Below are 9,441 nucleotides of genomic sequence, written 5' to 3'. Positions count from 1 at the left end.
TTAAACCTAATTACCTCCCAAAGGCTCCACCTCCTAATACCATTACATTGGGGAGTTAGGGCTTCAACATAGGAATTTGGGAGGGACAACAGCATTCAGTGTGGAATAGGTGGTAACACAGAGAGACATTCCTCAAGTGTCTAAAATGCCTTTATGGTGACCAGATTGCACAGACTTAACAGTCACATGAAGGTGGGAGAGAACTTGTCCAGCAGTTCTTTTCTTCCTGGAGGCACTGTGTGTGTGTGTGGTGTGTGTCTGTGAATAGAAAAATCAAGGGATTATAGAAAGGTACATACATTGAGAAAATTCTCACCTCCACTACTCAAGCTCCCAGTTCCCAAAGGCCAAACAATACCAACATGCTGGTTTTTAATAAACAATTTTATTTTTAATAAAATAAAACAATTTTATTTTCAATAAAGTCAACAGGCATGACTTTATTATTTTTATAACAAACTAGTCACCTACTTTATAAGTATATATTAAAAACCTCAGACAAACCAAGCTGTAACTCAGACTTGACTGTAGGATGCTGAAGCCACAAGGCAGGCCATAAACCACACTCACGGCCTTTCCTCTGGGAGCTTGGGCAAGTAACAGTCTCTGTGAACTTCTTAAAGCATCATGATCCAGAGGTTCCGAAGTATTTTCTTTTGCTTCTTTCTTCCCTTGTCTGCTTGTCTGATCTGAGCTAGAAGTTCACAGATATTAATCCAACAAACAAAAACGAAAAGAAAAAAACTAAAACCCCTGCATTTTGAAATTTCAGTCACATTATCAGCATTTTTGTGGAAAGGAGACTCTAGCTATGGTATGAAAAACATATACCAGTTATAGAACTTTGCTTTAATGAAGTTGGAAAGCTCTGACAAGAAAATAAGATTCTGACAAACAATGATTGGAAGAAAATTTAACCTAGGGTTTATAATGATCAGAGGGAAAAAAAGATGGAATCAAATACATACATACATATCTCCAGTCCAGATATCATACAGGTCTAAAGACAACAAACACATGTCAAATAAATGAAAGAATTCAGGAAATACAAAACCTTTTTTGAAAAACCTATTTGACACTAAAATGCACCTAATGAGATGCTTTCACAATTAAAATCTCAGGAATAGAACTATGCAACACAAAGCATGAACCGTAATGGAAACTATGCACTTTAGTTAATAATAATGAATCAATATTGGTTCATCAATTGTAACAAATGTACCACACCAACGCAAGATGTTAATAACAGGGGAAACAGTGTGGGTGGAGGAGAGGGAGTATACGGGATTTTTTTTTTTTACTATCAAGAATGAAAATTGCTGGGTATTCTGCATTTGTCCCTCCAGATACATTCTCATCATTTCCCACCCTATTATATGCCCCAGAAAGTTAATCTTTTTGAACTGTGAAAAAGGGCTCCTCTGCCCACTGGCTTCTTGCTGGCTACAGCCAGTGGGATTCACTGACTGGGAATGGGAGTGTAGGAGGAATATGAGGTCAGGGTAATTACTTCCTGCAGGTTGGCAGTGGTTGTGTTCTCCGCCATCCCCCAAGACCACAGTTATTGTTTAGTGGCACTCTACTACAGTTACAGCCTTACCTACAACTATCACTTTCCCAGGTTCCAGGAGCACCTCTCTCCCCTTGCCCAATCAGGCCTAGTAATTGCTCTCCACTGTTGCTAGGCCTGGGATGTCACACCATCTGTTTAGTGGCTACATCCCCCTCTTAGAGCCCAGGGTTCCTGAGTTGGGAGGTCCCAGGAAACCCTCTCAATCCTCAGCAGGTCTGGGTTTCAGAGAGCCTCGGGGAATGTGCCACAAAGTTATCTGGGAGCTCATTGCATCTCTGTTCAACTCATAAGCAGAAGAATAATTACACCTTTCTTCCTTCAAAAAATACCCCTAATAAAATTTTTAGTCTTGTAGGGAAAATCCTTTCTAAGCATGACAAAACTCAAAATCCCTAAGGAAAAAGATTAATACATTTAGCTACATAAAAAGTTTAAGAATTTGTTTAGCAAAAAATCAATCAATCAATCAATCAATCAATCAATCAAGCACTCAACATCTGGCAAAGCCAAGGCCTGAGTGATTCAGCTTGTAAAGCTATAACAAGTCACTTTTAGATTCAGAAGGTTTATTACTTACATAGACAGCAAAAGGAAGAGTAGTTGAAGGTATAGACTTCCTGGGCCCTCATCCCACACATCCAAAGGGATGACACTGAAACAAAAGGGGTCAGTGACTACAATGCAAGTTGTGGGATACCTGTTATTGAGGAGCCAATTCTAGAATGCAGCTAAGTAGTTTTACAGTCTGCAGCTGTCCCCAGGGAAGGGATGAGGAGGTGAGCAGAATGCCTCATATGTGATTAGAACCTGAAGGGCAATGAGAAACTGTCCCAGGGTAGACAGGGAGGGGAATGGAAGCAGTCTCCTGGCACTCTTCACAAGCCTCCCATCCTCTCTTGCTTTGGGACAATCACAAGGTGATCTGCCTTGTGGTAAGATTCAGAATAATTTCAGTTCAAGCCTTGGCCAGTGTGGCCTGTGCAAATACATACAAGGTCACCTGGGTGCCACAGCTGAGCCATTCCCCTACAAAATTCAAAAGACAACAAATTGGTAAAATACTTGAAAAACTACAACATAGAAAAAGCCTTTTTTATTTAGTATTTATTTTTATCAAGCTTATATATGCACATAGTTTAGAGAGTCAAACTCATAAACTCGGTAATGAAAACCAACAGGCCCCTGAAACTCTCCCCCATTTCCTACTCCCTAGAAGTAACTTCTTTAAATTCTTTTAATCAGTGATTTGTTATTCACCTCTGTCTCTGTAAACAAATATTGTTAATTCTTGATTTTCTAGCTTTAGGCACTTTATCTCTCTTTTACATACTCCCCCTACACTTACCACTTCACACACACACACACACATACACATACATTTCCCACTCCTCCATCTTCCCAATTGTGATGGCTAATTTTATGTGTGAACCTGGCTAGGCCATGGTACCCAGACATTTGGTCAAACATCAGTCTAGATGTTTCTGGGAAGGTATTTTTTAGATGAGATTAACATTTAAATCAGTAGACTCCAAGTAAAGCAGATTACCCTCCATAATGTGAGTGGGCCTCATCCAATCCATTGAAGGCCTTAAGAGAAAAAGACTGAGGACCCCAGAGGAAGGGGGAGTTCTGCCTCCAGACTCCGCTTTCAGATTAGAGTTATAAAATCCGTTCTTCCCTGGCTATCCAACCTGTTGGCCTACCCTGAAGATTTTAGATTTACCAACCTCCACAATAACATGAGTCCATTCCTTAAACTAAATCTCTATATACATACGTGTGTATCTTCTATTGGTTCTGTTCTTCTGGGGAACCCTAATACATCAATATACTTATATCTTAATTTTGATGAGATCAATGATTATTATTTTTAATATATAAACTATTAACAGAGAAGCCACATAATTTAATGTGATCACTTTTTGAATATAATCTTCCCTTGGCAGTAACAATTATGTTACTTTTCCATTTGCTTAGTTTTCCATGTATTTATTACTGAATTATAACCAATTTCTGTAAATCTCCCCTCAAGAGCTTCCTCATCCTTTTTTTACAGCTAGCTGAACTATATTTCATTGTATGGTTGTACTGTCATTTATTTAGTCACCCCCAAAACTGATGGACATTTAGAGAGTTTACAATCTTTTGCTTAATAAAAAGTGCTCCGTGAATAACTTTGCATACACTTAATTTCACATAAGTATAGGAATATTGTAGGATAAACTTCTAAATGTGGATTGCTGAAGTTTAAAAAAAGTTTAAATTTTTGATAGATATTGTTCAAAACACCCTGTAGAACTTAAACCAATTTACCCTCTCTTTAACAATATTTATTAACTCTCCAACATATTAAACTTAAAAAAATTTACCATATTATAGTTGAAAATATTATCTCAACTTAGTTTTAAATTGCACTACTTTCATTAATAGCAATGTTGAATGTTAAGTATCTTTTCATATGGGCAACAGCCTTTTATATTTTCTATTCTTTATATGTTTGCTACTTTTTATGGGTTATTGGTTTACTTCTTATTGGCTAATAGTTCTGTAAATATTAGGGAAATTAGCCTTTTGTACATGATGTATGTTCGAAGAATGTAGATGTCTAGCATGGTATGGTAAATTTGGTGCCTCCACAGGAAGGGAAGAGAATCAGAAGAGAAGTTTGTTATACTCACAGGTCCCAGAGGGGGTCACTGCGGGCGTGCGCAGGGCCACACATGAGTCCAACTGGCAGTGTGTTCAGTTGAACAGGTGGGGAGCAGTGAGAGCCAGGACCTGTGGGCCAAAGCCTTCACTGGGGTCCTGAGTGGGGTCTAAGGAAAGCAAACCAAGTTGGGGAAAGAGAGGAAGGAAAGAGGAGGAGGAAGCGGGGGTGGGGGGGAGAGGGGCAGGTGTCGGGGAGAAGAGGATGGAGGAGGGGAAAGTTAGAGTCTAGGGGTTGGGTTGCTTATCAGGGGGTTTCAGCTGTTTTTGAGTGTGCAGTCACAATTAGGGCTGTGAGAAGGATGTTGATACACCAAAGCGTTAACTCAAAATGGATGATTTTTAACACAATCTGAGTTGCAAATACTTCCCCAAATTGTCATTTGTCTTTGGACTTTGCTTATGCAGATTCCATTTGGTTTATATAATCAAACTCATCAATATTTTCTCTCAGGACTTCTGAGTTTGTGTCACAGTTAGAACAGGCTTTTCCACACCCCCCCCCAAGATAATAAAATAATTGTTTCATGTTTCTACAAGAATTTTTATGTTCCTTTTCATTATTATTTAAATCTTTGATCAATTTGGAATTTACCCTTATGTAAAGGGTATGATATTCATTGACCATTATTTTTTTCCCAGACAGCTACCTAGTTATTAAAACATTGTTCATTAGAATTATTGATTTGAGTCCCTCTTTCTAATGTATTACATTTCTTTATGTATTTTGGTCCATTTCTGGACTCTGTGCTGTCCCATTGATTGTTGTTTACCCATACACGATATTTTACTGCTTTAATCATTATAATTTATGTCATTTTAATATTTCATAGGGTTAATCCTTCCTTATTGTTCTTTTAAAAAAAGAATTTCCTGAGTATTACTGCTTATTTTTCCATTTAAACTTTAGAATTATATTGTCCAGTTTGAATAAAAAAGAAAAATATTTTTGATATTTTAATGAAAACGATGTTAAATTCTTTGACATGTATACAGTGATGTGTATAAAATTGACGACTGATTTTTTTAAAAAACTATGTTAAATTCAGACACCAAGTTAAAGAGAGGTGCTATCTTTATGACGTTGAGTTTCCTACCCAAGAACATGGTACATCTTAGTTGACAGGAAAGGAAGTTGCCCTAATGCAGTGGTTCCTGAACTTGAGCATTTATCCACATCACCTGCAGAGCTTAAGTCTCAGATTGTTGGGTCCACCTCCAGAGTTTCTGAATCTGTAGGTCTGAGGTAGGGCTTGAGAATTTGCGTTTCTCAAAAGTTTCCAGGTGATGCTGGTGATGTTTGTCCCGGCACAACACCTTGAGGATAATCGGCTAGTGTCTTGATGATTTTGGAGATGGTTGGCGGGATATATAAAGGAGACTAAAGCACATTTACAAACTTAAAAAAAAAAAAAAGTAGGACTGGTAAATGATCCTTAGGGAGATGTGGGAAAGACCTGTATGAGGAGTTAAAAGCGAGTGTCCGCGTTGTGGTTGAGAAGCCTGATGACTGGGGACAAACTCGGCTTCCACTCACTTTGAAAACCCACTTTACTCACACCACTCATCCCAACACTGAATGAGAGATTTAGCAGGAGCAAATATCAGGCAAACAACTTCAGGCCTTCGGGGTAGAACAAAGTTCTCCGGTCGATCAATAGCTAACTCGAAACGCTTGGGCGCAGCACTCCAGAGAGTCCGCCTACATCCATCTGATGAGACTGCGCTGCAATCTCTCCACTTGCCAGCTGCGGGCCGTCGTCCTTGCTCCTCCCTCCTCTTCCTATCGTACTTTCCCCCTTTCTTTGCTCTTCCGCGTCCCTCTTCCTCAGCTCCTTTTCCAGCGCCCTCTCCTCTTTTTCGTTTCGAAATCTTCCTAAACTAGTTGTATTTTACAGCCCTTTGAGGCTGATGAACGCTTCAAAACCTAAAAAGCAAAGGCACGCTCCTTAGCACCTAATGGAGAACATTTTAACTACTTAAGAAGGCCCTTCAACACCTCATCCAAAATTTCCCACTGACGAGAAGAGAACGAAAGTGGTTCCGTTTGGTCATGTCCTAAGATGTCTTCTCAGTGGAGCAGAGTCGAGGCAGCACGAAGGGGGAGCCCCGCGGGTCCCGGACTCGGCCCTCGGAAGAGCCTGGGTTCGGGCGGCTGTGGATCTGTGACCCCTGGTCTCAACCTGAGATGCTGGGATCGGTAGCCCGGATTCCTCTTCTGTGCTAAATTTGGGGCGAGTAGAGGCGATTTCTGGAACAATTTACCGAAGTTTAAGACAACAGTGACCATAATGGCTATTTAGAAGCTGCTGGTTCAGTTGGTAGCTAACAAGAGAAGATTCAATAAAACAGAGGTAGGCGAGGAAAAGGAAGGCCGCCCAACGTGGGGCTCGAACCCACGACCCTGAGATTAAGAGTCTCATGCTCTACCGACTGAGCTAGCCGGGCGCTGGCTCGCGAAGCTTCTTACAGAAATATAATTTCTTTCGAGGGACAGCTTGCACGCTCAAAGATGCACACAGCTTAGTTTGAAAGAGTTCTCGGGCTCTAGGATTTTAAACGCAGTAGTAGCTTCTTGTCACCGAGAAACTCCAGGCTCCGAGAGTGATGGGACTGCACGGGGCTAGACGGGCTTGCCGAGGACGCGGGAATCACGAGTCCTGAAACCTCGACGTTTCTTCAAATTCCTTTAGACAGGTTTTGAGAACTTTTGGACAGCAAATTCTTTTGGAGAACCCGGTTTCTGGGACCCGGAATCCAGAAGAGGAGGCGAAAAAGCGCGAGGGAATAGGGATGAGAGGCTCAAACTGCCGCGAGAAGTAGGAGGGGCGCGGGGACTTGTGCTCCCGGGACCTTGGTGCTGCAGCCTCGTTCTTCCTTCTTCTCGGTCCGAAACCCTTTCCCCCTCTAAACCGTGACCACCAGGGGATGGGGTGGGGGTGAGGCTGAAGGACGCGTCAGTCGGAATTTAGGTCCAATTGACTATTCATTTGGGGCACGATTTTGTTTTTAAATACTAAAATTTTGTGGGACCTGAAGATCCCGCTGAGATTTAAAGTCGGATGGGATTTAGAGCCTCAGGCGTGGGCGCTCGCGGGAGATTTCACTTCACTCTCCAAAACGTTCATTTCTCCAACCTCTGGAAGAGGCGCTGAGTTCCGGAGTCACCAGCGAAGGGCTCTCTCCTCTGCTCAGGTGAAGGTAGGCCTTGCTTGCTGCTCCGAGGCGCTCCACACCGCCCTGAAGCGGCTCTGCCAGGGCTGGTTAGATTCGCTTAGGTGGGCGAGCCGCGGAGTGAGCTGAGTGGAGACAGTTATTTATCTAATTCGTAGACTGCACTTCTGCCATGCAGCCTTGAGCAAAGACAGATTACAAGCTTTTTTTAACCCTTAAAAGGTTCCAAAAGGGGAAGGCCACTAAGGTGAATTACAAAGATATGCCGTGGCTCGGATTTGAACCGAGGTTGCTGCGGCCACAACGCAGAGTACTAACCACTATACGATCACGGCACGCCACCTTCGAGGTGGCGCTCTGGGGGTGGATTTAATGTCTTTTGAAACAGGATTGTCTAAGTGGTGCTGCAGCTTTCTTTGCTCAGTTCGCGTGATTCGCCTAGGTTAAAATCCCAAACGTTTCCACCCACAACCTCGAAGCCCTGACACCCGAATCTGGGTCTCAGAATCCCGCCATGCCCGCGCCATCATCACCCCCTCCGCTGGACGGCGGCGCGCCCAGTCCTGAGAGCGTCGCCTGCAGCTCGGGGAGGGCGTCCCCAGTCGCCCTCCTCAAGCCATTTCTCTCTTTCCCCTCCAAATAATCAAGCCGCCCCCCCAGGCAACCCGAGGATTTTCCTATTTACAACTCCACCTTGTACCCTGGAGTTGAGGTTTCTGTCGCCCGAATGTTGGAACCGGCAGAGAAGCGAAGCTGGTGAGCTGCTAAACGGCGTGAGGTTCCCCTTTATTATTTTTCTTGCTTCCCTCACTGCTCCTTGGCGCGCTCTCTCAGGAACTTCGGAGTCTTGGGCTGACTTCCTTATTCTGACTCTTTAGTAAATCTAAGTCGCCTCCGAGTATTCAGAAAAACATATCCGATCAGCCTCCGTTTCTGACATTCCCTAAAGACCCCCAAAAGGAGAATTATCGTAAACTGGTGCGAAGCAAGAGGCCAAACGCAGCAGATGGGCTTGCCTTGGTAGCTGCAAAAAGTCTGGAGGTTCGCTCACGGTAGAGTCTCCCAGAAGGCTCAGAGTTTGAGGACGGACGTCCGGGTGGTCAAAGGCTCTTCTTCTTTCTCCCCCTATTTGCTCTACTCGAGCTTCCAGAGAAAAGAAGAAACCGGTAATGCGTTGGCCGGGAATCGAACCCGGGTCAACTGCTTGGAAGGCAGCTATGCTCACCACTATACCACCAACGCCCACGAAAAAGCGCTACGGTTTGTATCCTTATGAATAACTCGTCATGGTTTACTCTGACCAATGCCTTTCATATTCAGGGATTCGTGTTAACAGAAATATTCAACACAAAGCCAAAGGACGAAGAGGAAAAGAAGATCTCTAGGATTTTTTTTTTCTAGGATTTTACCTATGACTATATTGATAATTTTGTGGTCGTTTTTTTAGTCGTTTCAGGGGTTTAGGGAAGGAAAATCAATTCTAGTTTATTGTCTTTTGAAGGGAGCCTCTGAAATCAAGCGGACGAGTTAAGACCTTAATGCGAGTGTTATCTCTGTACACATATCGTTACGCATTTGAGAGTACTTCCTCAGCACAAATGCATAAAGGTAAAGTTGCCATTGAAAAGATACCCACATTTTAAAGCTTTGAATACATATTGCCAAATTGCTGTGTGGAGCGATATCACCAATTTTCACTTTTCAATGAGTATTACCAAATTACCTCAGGCAACTAGATAACATCATTCTTTTTATCTTTACGAAAGTGCAACATAAAAATTTGGAGTCTCATTTTAACTTGCATTTATTGTATTACTATCGAGGTTGATCATTTTTCATAAACTTACTAGTTATTTGTATTAGTTTTGAGACTTACTAAATCATACGCTTCGTCGATTTTTGCTCTTGGGTATTTATATTATATGTATATAACATATTAGTTTGGCATCTGTCTTTTAATTTTATTTATAGGATTTTCAGATGGGCCG

The 9,441-nt window shown here is 42.2% G+C and overlaps 2 non-coding genes across 2 annotated transcripts; both read right to left on the bottom strand.

Annotated features, from left to right (window-relative positions):
* Positions 1-6,654: 6,654 nt before the first annotated feature.
* On the bottom strand, positions 6,655-6,727 carry TRNAK-CUU (transfer RNA lysine (anticodon CUU)). The gene has a single exon. It is a non-coding gene; the product is annotated as a tRNA-Lys (tRNA).
* Positions 6,728-8,623: 1,896 nt separating this feature from the next.
* TRNAG-UCC (transfer RNA glycine (anticodon UCC)) lies at positions 8,624-8,695 on the bottom strand. Its single transcript has one exon. It is a non-coding gene; the product is annotated as a tRNA-Gly (tRNA).
* Between the last annotated feature and the right edge of the window lie 746 nt (positions 8,696-9,441).

The sequence above is a fragment of the Eschrichtius robustus genome, chromosome 3, assembly GCF_028021215.1.
Source record: "Eschrichtius robustus isolate mEscRob2 chromosome 3, mEscRob2.pri, whole genome shotgun sequence".
Lineage (NCBI taxonomy): Eukaryota > Metazoa > Chordata > Mammalia > Artiodactyla > Eschrichtiidae > Eschrichtius > Eschrichtius robustus.
This window is presented reverse-complemented; position numbering and strand designations above follow the sequence as displayed.